The sequence below is a fragment of the Dasypus novemcinctus genome, chromosome 1 (assembly GCF_030445035.2).
Source record: "Dasypus novemcinctus isolate mDasNov1 chromosome 1, mDasNov1.1.hap2, whole genome shotgun sequence".
NCBI lineage: Eukaryota > Metazoa > Chordata > Mammalia > Cingulata > Dasypodidae > Dasypus > Dasypus novemcinctus.
The window spans coordinates 841,565-866,171 of record NC_080673.1 but is presented as its reverse complement, the minus strand read 5'-3'; the positions used below and the strand labels follow the sequence as shown (position 1 = coordinate 866,171).

The following is a 24,607-nucleotide window of genomic DNA, read 5'->3' as shown; positions in this document are numbered from 1 at the left end:
TTTCCCAAAGTGATTCTTGGCTAACAGTGTCCTAGTGAAAGCAGATATTAATTGTTTCCTTGGGATTCTTTGCCCAAGTGACCTCGGCCAGTAAATACACCACATATCTCTTGTTGTGACTTCCTCACTTTCTCATGACTTTAAAGAAAAAGAAGATTCCCCTCCCTTTATGAGCTTACACATTTCTTCATTCTTGGTGCCTGCTTTTCAACTTAGATAAAATATGGTAGCCATTCTGCCAAGAATGCCTACATTTTTCTTTCTACCTGCAAGTGTCCCTAAAATCTGCAGGCAAAATGTTTATGGGGACAAAGTCAATTACTTGTCTGTGGCTCTTTACAAGAAATCAATAAGTAAATTATCTCCTGTTAATCAGATTAAAGAGAGGTGTATATTAATTTTTAAGTATTTTATCAGACAAATATATGTTTCACTTATTTGAATTGATTAAATAAACTTTGTATAGAGATCCCATACTATTAATAGCTACTAAAATTCATGGAGAAAGTGCTAATTAGAAAATGTGTTATCTGAATATGATGCTAATATAGTAAACAAGTCTGTCCTCTTTCAACATATGAATGTATATTATTCTGTAGAAGAAAATAACTTTATGGATCATTTATAATTAGATTAATTTTTTAGGAAATATAAAGCAATTGCTTAAGTTCCCATTAAGAGAGTAAAAATGGACAGTCCTCCTTGTGAATCTATAGACACAAGTAATTTTTAGGAGTGATCAGTCCTACTTTAATTTTCCTCCTTATTCTACATTATAGTCTTGTTTAAGGGTTTCCCTTGCCAAGAGGAAACTTGGCAGATGGAAACTACTGACAAACTTCTAACCATGATGCAACATCCCTGAGTAACTTAACTTGGTTCAGAAGGAAAATCTCTGGAGGTGAATGTCTTTCAGGATACCTGTTTCATTCATGAAGAACTGTTACGCCCGCTCCTGGGCCCCCCTCCGGGTCGGGGGCTCTGACCGCATCCGAGGCGCGTTCCGACTGCAGCAAGGGAGAGACGGAGGCGCTGTCATCTTCTTGACTTGGGCGCCTGCACTCTCCCGGGACTCGGGATGCCAGAGCTGCCGCGTGGGGCGAGAAATAGTCGGGGTTGAGCCCCAGCTGGGCCGAGGGCTCACACTCTTCTGGTCTCTCGGACAAGACTCACCTGAAGGAATGTGTGGTGGATTGGCTCCAAGTAAAAGTACAGTGTATGTATCCAACTTGCCCTTTTCCCTAACAAACAATGACTTATATCGGATATTTTCCAAGTTTGGCAAAGTTGTAAAGGTTACTATAATGAAAGATAAAGATACCAGGAAGAGTAAAGGGGTTGCATTTATTTTATTTTTGGATAAAGAATCTGCTCAAAACTGTACAAGAGCAATAAACAACAAACAGTTATTTGGTAGAGTGATAAAAGCAAGCATTGCTACTGACAATGGAAGAGCAGCCGAGTTCATCTGAAGGCGAAACTACTTTGATCAATCTAAGTGTTATGAATGTGGAGAAAGTGGGCACTTAAGTTATGCCTGTCCTAAAAATATGCTGGGAGCACGTGAACCTCCAAAGAAGAAAGAGAAAAAGGAAAAAAAGAAAATTCCTGAACCAGAAGAAGAAATTGAGGAAGTAGAAGAAAGTGAAGATGAAGGGGAAGATCCTGCTCTTGACAGTCTCGGTCAGGCCATAGCTTTCCAGCAAGCCAAAATTGAAGAAGAACACAAAAGATGGAAACCCAGTTCAGGGGACCCCTCAACCTCAGATGATTCAAGACGCCCAAGGATAAAGAAAAGCACATATTTCAGTGACGAAGAAGAACTTAGTGATTAAGATTAATATTTATTATGTAAATATCATAAAAATAAAAAACTTTATAGTACAAAGTTCAGCTGGAGACTAAAGATTACTTTTTTTTTAGGAGGTTCTGGGGATTGAGCCTGGGACCTCGTACTTGGGAAGCAGGCACTCAACCACTGAGCTACACCCATTCCCCTCAAACAGTTCTTTATTTTACCATAAAATAGTTCACAAGCATCTGAAAAATAACTTTAAATATCATGTCTCTCTCTATCTTAGCAGATAATAAAAATCAGGATTTGCTAATAACCATTAATCCTGAAAACAACTAATTTTAATAAGAATAAGAACATGTAATGTTATCATAGTAATACTACTGTTCAACCCAAGAAAGAAGGTAGATATTAAAAAGATTTGAGAAGCTCTTTGTAAAAGCTTTATTAGTATCTGATTGGTTTACATGAATATTTTTGAAATTAGTTTAATATTTACCACAAAAACTTCATAAAAACTGAAAAAAGAGTTGAGTTATTGTTATTAAATGTTAATAAAATTTTCAGTATTATTTTGTGCTAAAAAAATAACTTAATTTTGGCAGGACACAATATTGAGTCAGAAGACAACAATCTTTTGAAAAAAATAAAAGACAAAGACAATATTTGACTTTTATTTTTAGCATGAATTAAGTGAAGGGAAAATGTGAGACTGGAGGATAAGCATGAAGTGTGTGTGTTTGCACATGTTTTTGAATGTTCTGATTAGAGGTGATAACTGACACCCTTATGTAAATGAGTTTGGCAGGAAGGAGCTTGTACCTGCTTTCTACCTAAATCTTGGCTATAGGCCTTTAAAACATTTTTTATTGCTCTTTCCTGCAAGATTCTTATACTATGCATGGTAAGGCTAACTGTAATATAGGAAAACAGTAGATATAAAAGTCAGTGTGTCATAAATACAGAATGACTGCTAAACACAAAAAACCTCAGAAGCTCACAGAGGAATACATACATTAAAACAGTAATGATTTAAATATTTCATAAACTGGGAAGCTGCTGCATGTTTTTATCTTGGAAGAAATATGATAGAGTCATTTCTGTGAATTTTTAGGATCTGATATAAAGTGATGGCAGTAGGATGGGATTATTGGAGATACAGGAGGTAGAAGTTGGGGTCAAATATGAAGCTACATTTTCAGTTCAGCAGCCTGGAGAATGTTATACACTATTTTCAAGGAAGTCATCAAAAAACTTTGGTGGTGGGAACTTGGACTGATGGCTAGATATGTTTAGTGAAAGGTGATATTAGAATATGTATACATAAAAACAGACATACTGGTATAATTCATAATAAAATTTCATAATAAAAACTGCTGAAAAGAACTGAAGATAAACTCATGATCGGGAGCAATGAATTGAAGTCATGTGATTGAGTAAAAATGTTGATAAGAATTGACATAAAAGACTCGAAGCCAAACTCAGCATGTAAATGCAATGCCTTCCCCCCAGCATGGGACATGACACCCGGGGATGAGCCTCCCTGGCAACGAGGGACCACTATCAACTACCAACTGATGATGCAACTGGAAAATGACCTTATACGGAAGGTTCAATGCGGATCAGCAGAATATCCATGTCTACATAAAATACCATGACTTTAAAATGCTGTTTGACCTAAAGTAAGGGGGAAATGGAAAGGAGAAATGAGTTTATATGGCTACGAGTTTCTAAAAAAGAGTCTGGAGGCTGGCAGAAGGTTTGCCCTCATGCACAACTGAGCAGAGTCAGAGAGACAGATAAAGCAGATACAACCCCCAGATATTGGTTCCTTTGAGGGCTAAAGAGACCCATGGGAGTTATGGTCATGGCCGATGGGGTTAACTACCAGGGCAGATGGCCCCTCTTTGGAAATGGTGTTTATGTGTGATGAATCTGGACTCAGATGGGATCTCCCTTCATAAGACTTTCATGCCAATGTGCTGGAGGTGCAGTTAATGTTGGGGTTTAAGATATATTTAGGGGATTTGAATCTCTGGACTGACAATGTGATAGCCAGATCCTGAGCCTCAACAGACTCCAGCACCTACAATCTGATTTATTGGACTTACCACACTCAGCTAAGATGGAGTTGAAGAAGGACAACCACCACACCATGGAGCCTAGAGTGATTACAACTGAAAATGGGAGGATTGCATCCAGCATCCAGGTGGAATCTGACCCTCCTCTTGACATAGAGGTGCAATGGACACAACCAATCCAATGTCCACATAGAAGAGGTGGCATTGGAATGGGAAAAGTGGACATAGTGGACGAAGGGTATGGGGAAAGGCAGGAAGAGAGGAGAGGTGGAGGCGTCTTTGGGACATGGAGCTGCCCTGGATGGTACTTCAGAGGCAATCACCGGACATTGTAAATCCTCACAGGGCCCACTGGATGGAATGGAGGAGAGTATGGGCTATGATGTGAACCAATGTATATGAGGTGCAGAGGTGCCCAAAGATGTACTTACAAAATCCAATGGATGTGTCATGATGATGGGAACGAGTGTTGCTGGGGGGGGGAGAGGGGGGTGGGGGGATGGGGTTGAATGGGACCTCACATATATATTTTTAATGTAATATTATTACAAAGTCAATAAAAAATAAAAAAATTAAAAAAAAAAAGAATTGACATAAAAGAGAAGAAAGCAGGTTTTTTTATTTTTGAAGAAGCTTTAGATTACATAAATGTTAATAGAAAATATAGGGGATTCACATATATCCCACCCCCTCCCACTCCCACACTTTCCCCCATTAACAACATCTTTCATTGGTGTGGTACATGCATTACAATTGAAGAACACATATTGAAGCATTGTTACTAACTGTGGACTACTGTTTACATTGGAGTTTACACTCTGCCATGCACAATTTTATAGGTTATGAAAAAATGTATAATGGCCTGTAATTTTCATTTTAATGTCATACAGGACAATTATAATATCTCAAAACTGAACCATGAAAGCAGATATTGTAATCTGTGAAATGACAATAATAATAATGAGAAGAAAGAATAAAATTCAATATAGAAAAGAGAAATCTGTCTTAATGGAGGAAGAATTAAAACTGGTAAGAATTCCATTATGGTCAGAATTTAAAGAATAGAAGCACAGTGATTAATATATTTCATTATTAATAACAATGAGGCAGAATAGAAATGAGGCAAACCCATTGGATTTCCTGTTACAAGATGATTGCAAACTTTGTGAATTCTGTTTCAGTAAACCCAAAGGACAGAAAACATATATAGGAGAATGAAATGTAGAAATGTGGTAAGAAGGGCAGCTTTAGCTGCTATCTTGTGCAAATATGAAATCAGAAAATTGACCATTTTGATTACATGTAGATATGGAAATCATATAAATTTGCATCCTCATTGAAAAGAGGATAGAAGGTGAAAAGAACTGAAAGGACAAAATGAAGTCTAAAAGCACTGTTATGTTCTAAAATTGAGGGGATACAAGCATGGTAAGAGGTAGAACTAAAGAAATAGAAAAGTAAATGCTCAGGGAGGGAGCCTGGCTTGATGCCTTGATCTGGACAGAGCTGCCATCACGCACTGCCATGTGCCTGACCACCCACAGCTGGAGCTGGTGTGAGACAGCTTCTCTGATGATGCCTTGATTTGGAAACTTTCATGACCTCAGAACTGTAAATTTTTAATCTAATAAATTCACATTATAAACACCAACACATGCTTGGTATAATGTTCCCAGCCATTTTTAGCAGACTAAAATAAATATAAAACCTGAAGAATGAAGGAATGAAATTTGGGGTAGGTATGAGGAACTCTGGCCAACAGAAATGAGTTGTACTTCTAAGGCACCAAGGAGACTGGAGGGCTGCTGAAGCACTGGCGTGCTGGCTCAGTGGCACCGCTAGTATCATTTAAGCAGCAGGTAGGATTCTGGCAGGTAAGAAAGGTCATCCCTGGTGTTAGGGTGAAGGCTACTATAGAGATGTGACAATAAAGAAGGGATGGCAAGGTACAGAGAGTGTAAACAAAGAGAACAGCTTGTGACCACCCCTTGGCTTGGAAGGACAAGGGAAGGAAATGTGTTTAGAAGTCAAAAGAGATTGGGAACTGTGGGGAGTGTTGCCTGGCACATCTTGAAGGGATGCAGCTACTCTCAGGAATGTGATATGTTTAAGCAAAGAGAAAGTGGGGGAAAATACTCTTCTCTTCCTCTCAAGTTTTCTCACCATTCCGATCTTCTGGTGATTTCAAACATGAATACTAACTACAATTCAGCAAACAACCAAATTGAATAAGGGAGACACAGTCCATAGGGATCAGCTTCCCCTGCACAGACCAGAACAAGGAAGAGTAAAAAATGGTTTGGAACTCAATGAATAAAATAGGCCCCAGTCTTCTCTCTTCTCCCATGACATCTTGAGCATAAGTCTTCATTCACATACATTTGCCCTAAGATTACCTAATGACATTTTTACTACCAGGCATCATGTTTTTGTTCCAGGCAAGAAGAAGCAGTCAACTACAGGGAGAAATATATATTCTCTCCATTTTTAAGAATTTTAAAGATAAAGGTTAAATCCCACAGATTTCCTATACTTTTTTTGTTGAAAACTGGGCTACCTCTAGCTCCAAGTTAGATAGATAATTGAGCATTTAAGTCTGGTCCCATTACTTTCTCAAACAAATTGGGTTTCAATAAGTTAAGGAGTAAAGCGGTGATGGATTTTGTGTAGAAATCATCAGGATCAGCAAACGATGAGTGGGATGAGCTTGGTAGAGAGTGGGGGAAGGGAGTGTCAGACAGAAAGAAACTGTGATCAAGGACTGGATATTTAGAAAGAGCTTTTTGGGGGTGTGGGAGTAGCTCAGTGGTTGATTGCCTGCTTTGCATGTGTGAAGTACCAGGTTCGATGCCCTTATCTCCTAAAAAAAAAGATATGTCATAAATTGGAATCAATTCAATATTTTCAGATAGTAAAGTGAGCAGCAGGAATTTTCAGCAAGGAGAGGCTGTAAAGGAATGAGGGGGAAACGGACTTTGGCCCAGTGGTTAGGGCGTCCGTCTACCATATGGGAGGTCCGCGGTTCAAACCCCGGGCCTCCTTGACCCGTGTGGAGCTGGCCATGCGCAGCGCTGATGCGCGCAAGGAGTGCCGTGCCACGCAAGGGTGTCCCCCGCGTGGGGGAGCCCCACGAGCAAGGAGTGCGCCCAGGAGGAAAGCTGCCCAGCGTGAAAAGAAAGAGCAGCCTGCCCAGGAATGGCACCGCCCACACTTCCCGTGCCGCTGACGACAACAGAAGCGGACAAAGAAACAAGACGCAGCAGATAGACACCAAGAACAGACAACCAGGGGAGGGGGGGAAATTAAATAAATAAATAAATCTTTTTAAAAAAAAAAAGGAATGAGGGAGTCAAACATTCAGTGCTGTTCAAGTCATTTTAAAGAATGTAGGTAGAAAAAAATTGGGATAGTGAACATGAAAACCACACAAGAAAGGATTTTCAGTGAAAGAAAAAAGTGAGATAGTGAACATAAAAACCAAACAAAAAAGAATTTTTGGTTACAACCCAAATGTAAAATTATTGCATAAATATAAAACACAGTTAAGAGCCTAAAAACAAAACATAAAGAAAATATTTACTACAGACATGCTATTTAAATTTTTATATTATCAATTCAGAAAGCTAACATACAAACCACGGAGAAGAGCTGAACAACCCAGCAGGAAAAAGTGTTCAAGTTAAGAAAAGGAACTGTCTGAGATATTTAGGTACCACTATGCATAGAAAATATATTAAAACTGGTGAACAATCAAGCATGTTAAATAATAATTGAATATCTTTGTCATCTGAAATATACACAAAAATGAAATTTAATTCTTCTGTTGCCAATGGTGTGGTAGAATAAACTCTTTTTACACTGTCTCTTGGTACATTCCTGAAGAAAACAGTAGAGATATTTTTGAAAAGTATCATGCCATCATGCAACATTGTTCATATGAAAGTTTGTTGAAGTGCTATATGTAATTGTAAAAAAAGAAAAATTGTCATGTCCTACATTATAATATTTGTTTGACAAATCATTATATAGCATATTTTATAATAGAATACTTTCCAAGTATTAATAATACACATACATAAACATAGATGGATAGTTAGATAGTTGCAGATAGATGATAGGTGGTAGGTAGATACATTTTGCAATGGGCAAAGGTACACAGTATATTGTTTAATGGAGAAAATAGATTATAAAATAGTATGCATAGTTAGATACTATTTATTTATTTTTAAAGACTTATTTATTTTTATTTATTTATTTCCCCTTCCCCCCCCAGTTGTCTTCTCTCTGTGTCCATTCACTGTGTGCTCTTCTGTGACCACTTCTATCCTTATCAGTGGCACTGGGAATCTGTGTTTCTTTTGTTGTGTCATCTTGCTGTGTCAGCTCTCTGTGTGTGGTGCCATTCTTGGGCAGGCTGCACTTTTTTAGCGCTGGGCAGCTCTCCTTACCAGGTGCACTCCATGCGCGTGGGCTCCCCTATGCCAGGGACACCCCTGTGTGACAGGGCACTCCTTGTGCACATCATTACTGCGCATGGGCCAGCTCCACGCGGGTCAAGGAGGCCTGGGGTTTGAACCATGCACCTCCCATTGTGGTAGGCGGTTGCCCTATCCATTAGGCCAAGTCTGCTTCCTGTTAGATACTATTTATACACTATTTTATACATGTATGTGTAATTACATTTAATGATGTCAACCCCATGGAACCTGACATTTTATTGCAAAAGTTTTAAAATATTTTTTAATGTAAAATGAGTTCTTGGGCAAGCACATATGTGCAAGTTTAGTGACAATATTGATAATTTAGATTTTTAAAAATTGCTTACCTGCCTCTCCCTAAAATAAACATCAAATTAAAAACATAAATTTTAAACCAGAGAAAAAAATTTTAAAAAATAAGCAGAAACGCTTTTTTCTTAAGTCCTGTAAGGCCCATGACAATCATAGTTCATATCTGTAATTCACAATCTTTTCTTTTTTTTTCCTTTCAGCTCCCACAATTTACATTTTATCCTGATCTCTAAGTGAGGAGTACTTAAAGTTCCACCCAAGCAATATATCCATAGGCTCTCATTTCTGTAGTTTAGGACTTTGATTTTATCCTATTTAAATTATCCTAAGACCTCAAATCGAGAACTTAACTTAAAAAGTGAATCTGAGCGGCTTCACGAGTGTCCCCCGCGCCTCTGCGCCCGCGGGGCTGCCGTCCGGCCGCGCGCCGCTCCCGCCGCCGAGCCGCGGGGTGGGGGGCGAGGAGCTCCCGCAGCCCCCGCTGCCCCGGCCAGGGGCGGCGCCTTCCGCCTGCGGCCTCGGGAGGGCGGCGGCGGGGCCGGGGCGGGCGGCGGGAAGAGCGCCTCCGCGGGGCCTGTGCGCGTGCCCGCCTCTGGGCGTGTCTGTCCCGGCGTGTATCTGTGACGTCGCTGTGCGTCCTTCCCAGTCCCCCTCTGTGTCCTGCCTCTGGGTTGTGTCCGTCTGTGTTGATGTCCCTTGAGCCTGTGTCCCCTCTCGCCGCCCCCCTGCACCGAGCGCCCGCCTCTAGGTCTTTTCTGTGCCCCTGAGTCCCCGTCTCTGGTTTTGGCCCCTGGAGCTGCGCCACATGCTTGCGTCCTGGCGGCGTTCCGTGTCTCCCTCCCTCTGTCTGGCTGTCTGTATTCCTGTCCGGTCTTTCTTTCTTCTCCATGGCCTTCCTCTCCGTGGCCCGTTAGTCCCCGTCTTTCCCCTGGAAGCCGCCCCAGGGCCTCAGGCCGTCGCAGGGAGCGTGGGCGCGGGGTGTGGGGAGACCCGGGCCGTCACTGCAGGCCCAGCCTTCGGGCTAGGGGGACCTTCCTGCCTGGGTCTTCCTGCTTTCCCGCACCTCCCCAAGTCCTTCCACACCCGCGGGGAACCCGTTCGGTGGAGGCCCCTGAACCCACCTGCAGGAAGAGGGAGGCGGGCCACTGCTTCTCCCCGGGGCACCCCAGTTGGAGCGCTTTGGGGCGGGGCGGGGTGGGGTGCCTGGAATTGTCTGAAGGGGCTTGGCTGAAGGTGTGGGTGGGGCCTCCCACCGCTGGGCGTGAGGTACTCCCTCACTGATGGGTCTTCCCAGATGGCAGCAGGCAAGAGCCCCCTCCTCTGCGGTCTCAGGGTTGTCATTTTCTCCTGCAAAGACCCCTCCCTTCTCCATGCGGTAATGACTTCAGCGGTCTCAGCAGTCAGCCCCTGCAGTAAGAGCTGGGGATTTAGGAGGGGAGCAACTGCCTTGCTGAGTGCAGAAGGCCACCCTTCACGATTCCACCAGTACCCCTTCATATTTGGGGAAACTGAGTCCCAAAAAGTCAATGCACACAGCTCCCTCCCCAGGTCACAGGGCAGCCAGGGATTGGCAGCCCTAGGATTTCCAGGCCCTTGAACAGGCCTTTCCCTGGAGGCCTGAGTGAGGGGAGGAAATAAATTTGAATTCTTTTTGTAGGAGGCAGGATTAGCATAGGGCACTTCTGAGTGAGCAGCTCCCTGCCCAGCCTTCCCTGGAATGGAGCTTTCCTGAAGGGTGGGGATGGGCAGGCTTTCCACCTGTGGAGGGAAGAGGGCATTCTTCGGCTTCTTTTCTGAAAAGGTGTCAGGACACTTTGGGCAGCAATTGGAGGCTCCTCAGTAACACATTCAGCACACATTCATGGCAAATGCCAGCCCGGCATGCTTACCTGGCACCTGGCTCCCAATGTCTGGAATGGGAGGGTCAGCATCTCCAGGCAGCCACCCCCTCTCCTCTGTCCCTCCTCCTGCCCTCTGACAGACCCTGCCCCCATGGCCAGAAGGCCTTCCCAGAAGAACAATGCTAATGGTGTAGGTGTTTACTGAGCAGTTACTATGTGCCAGGTACCTCAGTGTGCTGCTTCAGCTTAATCCTAGTAAGACCTTGCGAGGTGGGAAAGTTATTTCCATTTCACTGAACAGGAAGGAGCCTGAGGTTCAGAGAAATAAGTGATTTACCCAGGGACAGCCCGTGGGGAAGTGGTAGAATAGGGATTGACCTCCACTTGCTCTGACCCAGAGCTTGCCCCTGAGTGTCCCAGCAAGGCCTGGCTGCTTCCGGGGAGGAGAGCCATCCACAGGAGGCTGAGATCAGAACTCCATGACCACACTCTTCCTCATTGTCTCCTCCCCTGGCCTCCAGCCCTCCCCTGGCAACAAGACACCTCCACCCTACCCTGTACCTGCAAAGCCATCCCCTACTCACTTGTCCCCCAACACCCACAAGTCCTCCTTCAGGTCCCAGCTCAAGTGCTGCCTCCCTGGGCAGCTTCCTCTGACTCCTCCAGGCAGACTTCCCTACTCCGTGGCCTGTGCCCCTTGCTCCCCTTGTGCTCTCTCTGTTCTTATGGCGATTGTGGTGTCATCACTGTCAGTGAGGCTGTCTCCATCTCCCCATGAGGGACTGTGCAAGCTGAGTCCTCTCACTGTCTCACCTGAGAAGGTACACATCAGGTGCCCAGTCAGCATTGGATAAAAACATGAATTTATGGCTCTGAAAGGCCTTGGAGGCCAAGGATATTGGAATCCTAAATTCTCAGAAGGACTTGAAATTTTATGTTCAGAGAGGGCCCAGCTTAGAGCCTGAGTAGATTAGAGCCAGAAGTGTGGCAGAGCAGCCAGGACAGGCCACCAGCCCTGGGTACTTGTACCTCCAGGAGTGTTTTGTGGCAGCTGTGACCCCTGAGGCTTGAACACCTGTGGGTTAATGAGGTAATTTAACTCTCTCAGATGGTTGGTGGTGCCCTGTAGTTAAGCTTAGGTGTTTCAGAACCGTGCCCTCTCCTCGCAGGCAGTTCTAGAACTGTGGAGGGAGCCTCTGGTAGAGGAGCTTGGCTTTGGGCAGGCTCTTGTCACCTAAGTCAGCGTCTGTCAGTGGGATGGGACAGATGCTGGACTCTCCGGATGAGGGAAGAAAGGGACCTCACAGGCCCTCTGAGTAGCATCTGCTGCAGCCTCTGCTGTGGAAGCCTGTTATGAGTGCTTGCTGTGTGCCAGGTGTAGGCTCATCACCTGCCTTGTTAGGGGGTGAGCAGTGGGCACAGTTGAGCCTTGGACTGCTGGGGCTGTGGGACTGTGCCCACCCCAGGTGGGATTTGGGTGTTTTGCCCACAGGAAATGACTGGGATTCCAGGTGACCTATGAACCAAACCAAGCTTCTGTGGGTTCCAGAGTCCAGTGCCCAGCTGCTCTGGGGTGGAGACCTCTGGGGCAAAGGTGGACTGAGCTGTCTTGTGGGCCCTGGGCATTTGTCCAAGTGTGTGTGTGTGGGGGGCTGGCCCCCTTCACAGAGACAGCACACATCTGGCAATGGGTCTGGCTGTTTGGCCGTGACCTGGCCCAGGACCAGGTGTGCTTGTCCTCTGGGCCTGCCTCCATGCATGTTGTCAAGAGCCACCCAGGCCTGGCTCCCTGACTGTTAGGAGGCCCGGAGAAGTTCCATCCTGTGGGGAAAAAGGAGTGTTTAAATCCCCTTGTTCCTTTTGTCCTTGAAATAAGCCCTGTGGTAGGTGTTGTTCTGCTCTTGTTTTGGGCCTCAATGAACCAAGAGAACTGGAGGTTCCAGGTAACTTGCCCCGGTTGCACACCTGGTAAGCAGCAGATGTTTTAGAACAAGCCTCACCTGCTTCCACAGCCTGCAGGTCACACACACACACAATTACAAGACAGGGGGCCTGGTGGAGTTGTGAGCGCTTGGGAGGGTGGGTGCTGAGAAGGATGCGACTGGAGCTGGGGGGGTGTGCTATGGGGGCGTGAACTCTGAGCAGGGCCATGAGGCTGGGCAGGATTGGCTGGAGGTGGAGGAGAGTTGAGGCTGGAGAGGAGGCAGAGCTGTGGCCCCTAGACCCCTGTGCTTCCCTGGCCAGGCACCGGCAGCTTGGCGGGGCTTGGGGCTGTTGAGGGGCCTGCCTTGGAGAGGGATTGACTGGCAGCCCCTGTACACACAACAGATCACCTAATTCCACCTTCCTGGAGGGAGGTTCTGTTGCTGCCCCACTTCACAGGGGAGGAAATGGAGCTTCAGAGAGGAGGGTGACTTGGCCAGAGACACAGCCAGGAGGTGGCAGGGCTGGGATTCCAGCTGAGGGCAGTCAGATGCAAATAGCCATCCCAGAGGGCATCCTGGAATGGGCCAGAAGGAATGGAGGGGAACTGTCCTCCTGTGAGCCTGTCCTCTGTCTGAACAGGGGTGCCTCTGGCCCAGCCCTTCACTGTTGGCCCAGTGCAGCTGGAGAAGAAGCAAGGTGGGCTAGAGGTGGTCATGGGGGACTGTGCTGGCTGCTAGAAAGAGAAAGAGGGCCCTGGCTGAGCACTGCACCCCTCAGTGCCTCTGTGTCCTCATCTGTGAAATGGAGACAACAGGCTTCATGGGGTCATGGAAAGTGGTAGAAGGAGACAGTGGACAGCTTCATAGGGCTACTGCAGTGCCTGAGTGGGCATTGGGGGCTCAGCCCAGATTCCAGCCTGGGTGGGCTCTGCCCCCACAGTGCCACTGTTGACTTATTGTCACAAAGGGCTGGAAGAGCCTGGATCAGTGCCCAGCAGGTGGAATTATGGTTATATCCCTGTCAGGACATTGAGACTGCTATGCCATCTGGGGGATGGTTTCCCAGGGCTCCCTGGGGCTTCCTGGGGCCTTGCACACCAACCCCCTCTCAGACATCAGTGCTGGTCCTGGCCTAGTGCTGTGGGGAGGAAGTATGACCCTTTGAGCAGTGCAGTGGCTCTTTCGGTTCCTAGCCCTGTGTTTATGACCTGTGAGCTCTGGCCTCCTTCTGTTTGGGGTGCCTGGAGCAGGTGAGCCCATTTGGGCTGTGGGTGTGGCTCTCTCCTTTCACAGGACCCTGAGGAATCTGGGTTTCTGACTTTAAGACCAAGGGTCATCAGTTCGTTTGCACCTCCCCCTGCTCCCTGACCCTCAGCCTGCAGCAGAGGGGGTGGCAGACACTTGCCCTCCTTGTTTTTATTTGCCCCCTTCCCTGAGCTGGGTAGGGCTTGTGAATCTGAGCCAAGCAACAAGGCTGCTGAAGAGAAAAAAGAGCCACAAAATTGTCAAATATTTTTTTCAATTAAAAATTGTCACATGCAGATTAGAGAAAATGAGAAAATAAAAGAAGGAAGTGGATGTGAGTTAAGCAGTTCAGCACTTGCCTACCAGATGGGAGGCCTGGGGTTTCATTCTGGGTGCCTCCTTTAAAAAAAAACAGACACAGAGAGTGGACAGTGAAGACAGTGAGTGCAAACAACAAGGGAGGGGAGAAATAGGTAAATAAAAATAAATCTTAAATAAAAGAAAATACAAGGGATAGGAAGAAAATTTTTTAAAAAAGTGAATCTGAACTGGTGGTGCTCTTAGAGAAAATGGTATTGCAGTTATATTTTAAAATAATTCCTATAGATCAAGCTATGACTAAATTGAGCTCACAATATGAAATTAAGAAATGAATGGGCAAATAACTCTAATAAGAATTAGGAGAAAAAACAAATAACAGGCTTAGATCCCTAAGAACCTCTCAGAATACAGCTAGCCAAGAGAGGCCATGAAAAAAAAACCCCACATTCTTTAAGGTGATTAGATGTATAAAATAAGGAATGGAAAATGTGAGGAAATATATGGTAATATCAAATTAGTCCAAATCAAAATCTAATGGAAATAGTCATAGAAGTTAAAAACTTTATGGATTAAATAGTAGACACCACTGAAGAGAGAATTCATGAAATGGAAGCTAGATCTGAATGCAGCACAAAGAGGTAAAAGGAGAGAAAAAACGAAGGAGAGTTTGAGAGGAGGAGAAGAAAATGATCATGACTGATCCTAATGCATAGATTTTAACTAAAATGTATGAATAAATAGCTTTTTTCCATTGATGTGAGTGTGACATTTTGGAGCTGTTTCTGGATCTCAAAAAGGATCATTTTCTTGGAGCTCATCCATTACTGTGGGTTTGGGGCACTGTGGTCAGATTGCTCCAATGAGGTGTGTCCCAGGGTGGGTCCTGACCCTCTAACTGGAGTCCTTTATAAATGAGGGACTGACAGAGGAGACATGCAGGGAAAAGCAGCAGAAACAGAGAGACCCCAAGAGGCTGGAATCAGTGGAGCTTAGAGGCATGGAAAGAGACCCCTGAGAGGTTGAGAGAGATGAGGCCCAGAGGAGAGGGGAGAGACAAACCACATGCCTGAGCACCCACAGTGGAGCTCAGGGAAAAGTGAACTTGGAGGGAAAGGCAGATACCTCAGCAGAGACTGGCCATCATTGTGCCATGTCACATGGCAGGAGTCCAGGATCACCAGCAGCCAACCCTGAGTAAGATAGCATCTCTGAAGATGCCTTGATTGGGACATTTTCAAAGCCTTGGAACTGTAAGCTTTTAACCTAATACATTCCCATTATATAAGCCTACATTTTTCTGGTATTTTGTTCCTAGCAGCTTTTAGAAAATTAAAACAAGGTGGTTTCAAATGTTTTCTTATTTCCAACAATGCTGTGGTGATTAATGATGCATATTTCCTTGTACATATCTCTACATATTCCAACAAGGAGTGGGATTACTGAGTTGTGGGAAATGTGTTTGTCCAACTTATTTGCTATAGCCAAATGATTTTCAAATAAGATCAATTTATACTCCCATCAGCAGTGGCAGATAATTCCCATTCCTCCCCTTTTAAATTATCACCAATCAGATGTTTGTGAAAAAGCATCTCATTATTGCTTTAATTTGCATTTCACTAATTAGGTTATGTTGAGCACCTTTTCAAACAGCTAAAAGAAGTTCAGTTTTCCTGTTCTATGAATTGCTATTGCATATATTTCTATTGGTTGTTTTCATTTTCTTACTGATTTGAGTGTGATCTTCATATATTCTGCATACAAATGAGTATTAAATGTTTCAATGAGAATATAAATCACAGGACCATAGTTTGCCTTTTAATTTTGGTGTCTTTTGGGGACAGGTTTTACTTTAGTAAACTTTCTACTGTCATTATGATTTGCTCTTTTTGTTTTTTTTGTCTGAGATTTATTTCTCTACTCTGATGTTATAAAGGTAGTATTGGGGTTCTCTAGAAAAAGAGAACCAATATGATATGTATGCATTTATATATTAAAGGAATTGGCTCACGTGATCAGGGATTAACACGTCCAAATTCCATAGGACAGGCCACAAGCTAGAAATTCCAGTGAAGTTGAAATTGTATTCTGAAGGAGAAATAGGCTGACTGATGCAGACATAGACAAACTTTTGACTGCTGAAATCCTAAGTTCTGCCTTACTAATCAGAAAACTGATTAGATGAGGAAAACTCTATCATTTCTATGGGCAATCTTTTTTGTTGTTTGTAGATGCAAACACCCATATGTGCAATCAAATGATATAGATACTAACCCATCTATGAGATACCGTCACAGTAACAATCAGATCAGTGCTTCCTTGACCAAAAAACTGTACACCATAAACTAGCCAAGGTGACACATGCAATTAGCCATCAGAAAAAGGTCTTATCCAAATTCACTGTTCTATTTGGAGTAGTACTCAAGAATAGAGAGGGGGCAGAAGTAGGGAGAGAGAGAAAAAAAGATATAGAGATACAGAAATACATATAAAGCTATCTTCAAATTCAAAATATATAAATTTACATGTAAATATACAAATTTAAAATACTCATTTACATATATACTTTTTTACTAGAGAAGTTGTAGGTTTACAGAAAACTCGTGTATAAAATACAGTGTTTCCATATACTACCCTATTATTAAAACCTTGTATTGGCATTGTACATTTGTTTCAATTGATAAAATCATATTTTTATAACTGTACTATTAACTATAGTCCATGGTTTACCTTATGGTTCACTGTTAATACATAAACTGTGACAAAACTTTGTTGTGACATAAAGTTAACTAATCTCTATACATTTATTTAAGTTTATTTATTTATTGGTTAACTGAGACTTTAAAAAATTTGTGTATTCTGTTTTCTGTGTATGGATTGCACTGGAGGCAAAAATGGAAATAGGTAGAATTGTTACCAGGCAATTGTTCCATTAAAAAATTATGGTAGTTTAAACTATGTTGATAATGATGGGATCGGGCAAATTGGCAGTTCGGGGATGTATTAAAGAACTTGAACTAACAGAATTTATCAGATTCTCAAATTAGGGTTTTGCAAATAGAGACTGTGACACCTAAGTTCTTGGTTTTGCTTGCTCTTACTCCTTTTAGCATTTTGGTGATTTCCCCCAAGTGGGTCAGAATGGGTGAATTTAACATCATTATTTAGGGTGCTCTGGTAATGGCTATTGCAGAGAACATTGTGGAGTCTTCAACTTTCTCCCTACCACCAGGATCTATGAAGCTGAATTATTAATGAGACTGAGATGAGGAGATAGCAAAGCAAGAGCAAAGGCTTAGTAGGGTCTCCAAAGAATAAAATATGGCATGGAATAGAAATGTGCAAGCAACTGCAATAAAAATCAGTTTTCCTTTTTTTCTGAATATATATTTCCCAGCCTTTTTCTCTCTCTCTCTTTTTTAATGTTACATTAAAAAAATATGAGGTCCCCATATACCCCTCACCCCCTCACCCTACTCCTCCCACATCAACTTCCTTCATCATTGTGGGACATTCATTGCTTTTGGTGAATACATTTTGGAGCACTGCTGCACCACATGGATAATGATTTACATTATAGTTTACACTCTCCCCCAGTCCACCCAGTGGGCCATGGCAGGGCATACAATGTCCAGCATCTGTCCCTGCAGTACCATCCAGGACAACTCCAAGTCCTGAGAATGCCCCCACATCATATCTCTTCTTCCCTCTCCCTCCCCTCAGCAGCTACCATGGCCACTTTCTCCACATCAGTGCTACATTTTCTTCCACTGCTAATCACAATAGTTCCATAGTAGAATATCAGTAAATGCACTCTAATCCATACTCTATTCCTCCATCCTGTGGATCCTGGGATGATTATGATAGGTCCATAATTAAGTGATAGTCAATTGAACATAAGTGGAATGATGAGTGAAGTTTCCAAGTGTATCTCATAGAAGATTCCCAAGATTTCACTTAATATTCAGATCTATTTCTGGGTGACATGTTTATTGCATATGCAGAACTTTGGTCAACCTGAGGACTGAATTTATGCATGAATTGAAGTCTGTCCCCACTCTTGCTGATCTGGAAACAAACTACACTGTTATTTGAATAAGACATAAACTTTTACTACATTTAATTCATTATAACTTTGGGTCAATTTGTTGCTGCAGCCTAGTTCACCAAAACTAAAAGAGAAATGTGAATTGAAAGTGGCCTGTGCCATAATATAAACCACAAATATATGACATTTTGAAATCATATTAATAGAGCTTTAGCCATTTTAACTGATTTTCTAGTTTTCATATCTCTTTTCCCCTTTTATTAATTTTATTTTACTTTGAATCATCCTGCTTATCTTTAGAAACATATTAAATACTTTTTCAGCTCTCATTATTTAAATTTTAGTAACTATTTTTCCTCTAAGATTGTTTCTCTTTTATAGAATCTTGGTCTTGTTTTATGAATGCAGTATCATTTGTTCTCCCTCTAAGGATATTAAATTTTTATTTTAGGTGGACTGTCTTCTGCACATGAATTGTCTCTTTCCTGTGAGTTCCTTTTTAAATACCTGTGTATTCGATTTTGCAGTCTATCTCCTATATTATAGAATTTCCTCAAATACTTGCTTGTCCACCGTGACAGTTTTATACTATTTATGAATTCCCAAAAGAGATATATGTTATGTTTGTAAACTGGTCTGTTTCTCTGGGAGTGACAATCCTTTTTATTAAATTCAGAGGTTTCACATTCACTTTATGAAATCAAAATTAGCATTTTGATTCAACCATGCCATTAGGGTGTGAAGGTTTGAGTCCCTGCCCCTTTGATGGCTATATAAATGGATGCTCAATCAAGAACAAAGAAGTAGAACACAGAGGAAGAGAGACAGGTCCATAGATATGGCAGAGGCCCTGGGAGGAGAGATGAATCCAATAGCTTGAAGCAGAATAGAATACAGCATCTAAGAAAGTCTGAGAGACAAGCCATATGCCAGCCCTTAGCTGAGATCAGAAGAAGTTGAGACCATGGAGCCTTAAGAAGAAGAAAGAAGACTGAGCCCTTGCAGACATCACCCACCATCTTTCTTCAGCATGTGGCAAATGACTTTGAGTGAGAAAGTACCACTTATGGTACCTTATGTTGGACTCTTTAGGGCCTTGTGACTGTAAGCTTCTACCCCAAATAAATACCCTTTTTGAAAGAATAAATTTCTGGTACTTTGCATGGCACCCCTTTGGCAAATACAGAATTTGATACCAGGAGTGTGGTGGTGCTTTTGCAATTACCAAAATGCTGGAAAGGTTTTATAAATGGAGAAGGGGTTTTTTTTTTTTTTTTGAGGAATTGTGAGATGCTTGATGCAAAAAGCCTAGATTTCTTTGAAGAGACTTTTGGTAGGAATATGGATGCTAAAGAGACTTTTTATGAGGCCTTAGAAGTTAATGATGAAACTATTATTGGAAACTGGATGAAAGGTGATCCATGTTTTAAAGCCAAAGAGAACTTAACAAGATTAACTCCTGATAGTATATTGAAGACAGAATTTGAAATCTACACACTTGGACATTTAGAGAAGGATATTTCCAAATTAAATGTGGAAAATACAGCCTGGCTTATCCATGCAGCTTATAACAAAATGTTAGAGGAAAGAGATAAGATGATAGCTGACTTGGACACAAAGAAAATAGGAACAGATTCTAGAAATTTCAAGCCTATGGCAATCAAGCCCCCAGAAGATAGTTCCCTATTTGAAGAATTAACTAAACATGGAACTTTTAAGTCAGGATTGAAAATGCAGCTATCTAGGAAAGACTTGTGGAAAATTTTATTGTCTGATGGCTTGGTCCCCTGCTTCCAGCATGCTAAACCAACAAGCTTATTGAGAAAGCTGTATGAAGAAAAACACTGTCAGCCTGGACTAAAAGGGACATGGAGGGGAAAGATGAAAGGGAAAACAGTTTTAAGAGGAAAACCATGGAAGCTGAGGTCTGGAATTAAGACATCTCCTTGGGCCAAGAGAGGAAACCCACCTTTGTGTACCGAAAGAGTGAGTTTTCCCCAGCAGCTGAAGAAGGTCGATGTTCCATCCTGTTTAGGGAGAGTTTTGCTGCCCCAGGCTACAGAGAGGGTGGAGAACATTCTGCAGTTCAACACTCCATAGGTCTGAGAAGTGTGGGCATGTCTCCCATAGATGAGGGAAGGTGAGGTTGCCAGCCTATTTCTCTGAAAGAGTTGGGCATGTTCTTCAGAGTTTAGGGAGACTGTTGCCACCCCCTCACTGTACTAAGGGGTTGAGAATACTCAAGAGATTGGGTAAAGTGTGGCCATCACCCTAACATTCTTGGATGGTGAGTTCTGGAGCCATCACCCAGATGCTCGATGAGTGTGGAACCAGGAAAATGGCCATTTGGCAAGCCTGTGGAAAGGATGGGATCCACGAGATCCCAGGGAAAAGAAAAAACATATTATTGTCCTGAATGATATTGCAATGACAGATACAGACTTCTTGCCAAAACCTACAAAATTGTGTGGGACAGAGTGAAAACTACAATGTAAACTATAATCCATGCTTAGTGGTAATGCTCCAAAATGTGTTAATCAATTGAAGGATGTTGTTAATGTGGAAAAATGTGGGGGATATAGGGAGCAGGGTTTATGGAAATCCCCCCTTGCTTTTTATATAACATTTATGTAATGTTTTTTAAAAATAAGAAATATATTAAAAAATACACACACACACACACACACAGAATGACTCTCAGACTTTGAAATATAATGAAGTGCGGTCACCCCTCGGGCTGAAATGTGGTTTGCTGGCCTGGCAGGGGAGCGGCCGCGGTAGGCCTAATTCCACTGCCCCCATAATAGGGTGGCTGGTCGGACTCACCACCACCCCTGAAGGAAGCTCGGCATGGGCGCAGAGTGCCCTCGGGTCTCCCCTTCTCGGCAGCCATGCTTCCGCGGCCGCCCCTCCTCCCAGATGGCGCCACCCGATGCCTTGTGGGGCGGCACCCTTCTTCTTCCTTCTCCCTGCACAGGCGCAGGGCAGAAAATTCCAGTCTGCCATTTTCCCCTCCCCCGACAGCAGCAACAGCCAGGTGTGGGCGGAAAAATCCAGCCCGCCCTTTTCCCCTCCCCCGACAGCAGCAACAGCCAGGTGTGGGTGGAAAAATCCAGCCCGCCCTTTTCCCCTCCCCCGACAGCAGCAACAGCCAGGCGTGGGCGGAAAAATCCAGTCTGCCCTCCACCCCAGCAACAGCAGCCACCAATCCCTAAACCCTGCCCCTTCCCCCAGCAACAGCGACAGCCAATCCCTAACCACCACCCCTCCCCCGTCCAGTAACGCCCACTGACCTTTCGCCGGCAACCAATCAGAACAGGGCGTGGCTTCAACCAATCAGCCTTCCCCAGCCCCTATAAAACTGTTGCTCTCCCTCAATAAAGTTGGACTTGCGTGTTTACCTTGTCTCCGCGGTAGTTCTTCTGCCGTGCGCCCTCCAGTCCTGAGAGCCCCCGACAAGGGCCTGGCCTCCCTTGTCCCCAGTTCGTCGCCTGCTTCTCCGGGCGACCCCTTCATCGCCTGCTTCTCCGGGCAACCCCTTCGTCGCTGGCTTCGCCGGGTGACCCCGTCAGCCGAACCGCGCAACCCCTTGTGAGACCGATCCCTCGTCTGCTGCCGGACCGACCCCTCGTCCCAAGTGGGACCGACCCCTCGTCCCAAGCGGGACCGACCCCTCGTCCAGAGCTGGACCGACCCCTCGCCTGCAGCCAGACCCCACCTCTACCGACCGAGCAAGCCGCCGCAGCTGGCGCCCAACGTGGGGCAGAGCACCCCCACCGCTACCGACCGAGCAAGCCGCCGCAATGAAGTGTACCCTACAGGGTTTTGGAACTGTAGGGTACCAGTGATACATGTTTCCCTCCCAAATCCTCTGTATGGTAATGAAAATGTTTATCTTTTGCCTGTTCCTTTGTATATTGGAATCAGATAAATTGTTTTGTAAATTTTAGAGGCCAACAGCCAGGTAGAACTTTGCCCCAAGACAAACTGTATTTCTAGAAACTGATTATGATGTGATTTTGTACTTAGCATTATTACTGTTTTAAGGTTTTGGGTTTATTTTTAATATGGTGAAGTCTTTTTGAAATTCAGAGGGTGGAATGTGGCAGTTTGATATTATTTATGCATTCCAAAAAGAGATTGTGTTTGTTAACTGGTCTGTTTCCCTGGGTGTGAGTCCTTCAGAAGTTTCACTTTTGCTTTATTAAATCAAGATTAAAGTTTTGATTCAACCATGTTATTAGGGTGTGCAGGGCTGAGTCCCCACCCCCCTGGTGGGCTATATGGATGGATGCTCAATCAAGAACAGAGAAGTAGAGACAAAGAAGATGAAGAGGAAGAAAGACAGCAAATACATATGGAGGAAGCCCTGGGAAGAGACAAGCCTCATAATTTGCAGCTGAGGAAAGCAGAGCAGTGGAGAAACCCTGAGAGACAACCTTATGCCAGCCTACAGCTGAGGGACCACAGACTCTTAAGAGGAAAAAGGAAGGCTCAACCCCCATGGACATCACCTGCCATCTTGCTTCAACATGTGGCAAATAACTTTGGGTAAGAAAGTACCTTTTATTGTACCTTGATTTGGACTCTTTAAGGCATTGACTGTGAGCTTCTACCCCAAATAAATATCCTTTATAAAAGCCAACAGATTTCTGGTACTTTGCACCAGTACCCTTTTGAGTGACAAATATATCCATTCGTATTTAACAATGCTGAAAAATTTTGAAGGTCATTCTTATCAAAAGGTGGATTGTTATAGAACACTCATTTTTGGGAACCATTTTCCTATAGATGTGTCTCCAGAAGAGAATCCTCCAGTATCCACTGAAGGGTGGTTATTTGGCAATTAGTCTCCTGGGTGTAGTATGAAGGAGAGGGAATAAGGACCTCTAACTTCATTAAATAGACTCTTAATTAATGTCCCTGTGCCTAGCATTTGTTAAATCTTTGCATTCCCCTGTTACAAGTATTCTCAGGTCTTGAAATTTTCTCATTCAAATTCTCCATTTCTTTATTCCACAAATCCTTATTGGGACTTATGATGTGTTAAGTTTAAATAGAAACATAAATCCCTTACCATGTGGAGTTCATTTTCATTCTAGCAGGTAAAGGCATTAAATAAGCAACAAATATCATCATGTATGCTATAGTATTTTTCATTATGGTATTATATAAATTCATTAAATAACCATTACATAGTATGACTGTATTATCAAGGTTATGAAAAACAGGAATTAAGAATTAGGAGAATAGGATGTTGGGAAGGTGTTGTCATTTTAAATGGGATTTCCAGGGAGGTACTCATTAAGAAGGGATTGTGGCAGTTTGAGATTATTTTATGTATGCTAAAAAGAGAAAGATTGTTTGTAAACTAATATATTCCTCTGGGTGTGATACCCTTTAACTGCATTAAATAATTATTAAATTATTTTTTAAGATTGCTTTAGAGCAGGGGTTCTTAACCTTTTTTGTTCCATGGACCTCTTTGCCAGTCAGGTGAAAACCACAGACCCCTTATGAAGTCCACACTATAAGGTGTATTATTTAATAAATATATCACACACATATATATATTTTTTATTGATTTTGTAAAAATATTACATTAAAAAAATATGAGGTCCCATTCAACCCCAGCACCCCCACCGCACCCCTCCCCCCCCAGCAACACTCACTCCCATCATCATGACACATCCATTGCATTTGGTAAGTACATCTCTCGGTATCTCTGCACCTCATGGTCATTGGTCCACATCATGGCCCACACTCTCCCCCATTACATCCAGTGAGCCCTGGGAGGATTAACAATGTCCGGTGATTGCCCCTGAAGCACCATCCAGGGCAACTCCAAGTCCCAAAGGCGCCTCCACATCTCATCTCTTCCTGCCATTCCCCATACCCATCAGCCACCATGTCCACTTTTCCCACTCCACTCCGATGCCACCTTTTCTCTGTGGTCCTTGGATTGGTTGTGTCCGTTGCACCTCTATGTCAAGAGGAGGCTCAGATTCCACATGGTTAATGGATGCAATCCTCCTGCTTTCAGTTGTAGGCATCATAAATATACCAACCCATCCCCACAAGAATAATGTTTTTTAAATTTAAATTCAAGCTCATTGACCCCTTGTAAATAACACCTGCTTTAGGGCTTTTGATTGGACTACATCAGTAGGTGTGACTCATCTGAGTCCTCACCCCTTTGCTAGTCTGATATAAATAGACATTTGTTAAGACACAGAAAGAGAGAGCTCTCATTTCTTTTCCTGCCATGTGACAGAAAGGAGAAGGTAACAAAGCTGAGGCCCTGGGGAGAGAAGAGACATTTGCCTGAGAGCTTACAGCTGAATTTGTGAAGAGAGCAGAGCAGCTGGGCCTGAGATCCAGGTAGAGATCACTCACCACCTTGCTTCAAAAGCTGACTTTATTGGGAAAGTCAACAGATTTCTGTTACTTTGCATCTGTATCCCTTTGCCAAACCAAGACAGATATGATAGAGAAAACACTTGAAGGATGTGAAGGAATTCATCCTGCAAATATATGAGAACAAATATTCCAATCATTCAGGAC

At 43.4% G+C, this 24,607-nt stretch overlaps 2 pseudogenes; both read left to right on the top strand.

Annotated features, from left to right (window-relative positions):
* The first annotated feature begins 1,141 nt into the window (after nt 1–1,141).
* On the top strand, nt 1,142–1,897 carry LOC131274024 (zinc finger CCHC-type and RNA-binding motif-containing protein 1 pseudogene; annotated as a pseudogene).
* A 4,671-nt stretch (nt 1,898–6,568) lies between these two features.
* Nucleotides 6,569–24,607, top strand: part of LOC131279470 (olfactory receptor 2G2-like) — a 57,543-nt pseudogene continuing 39,504 nt past the window's right edge.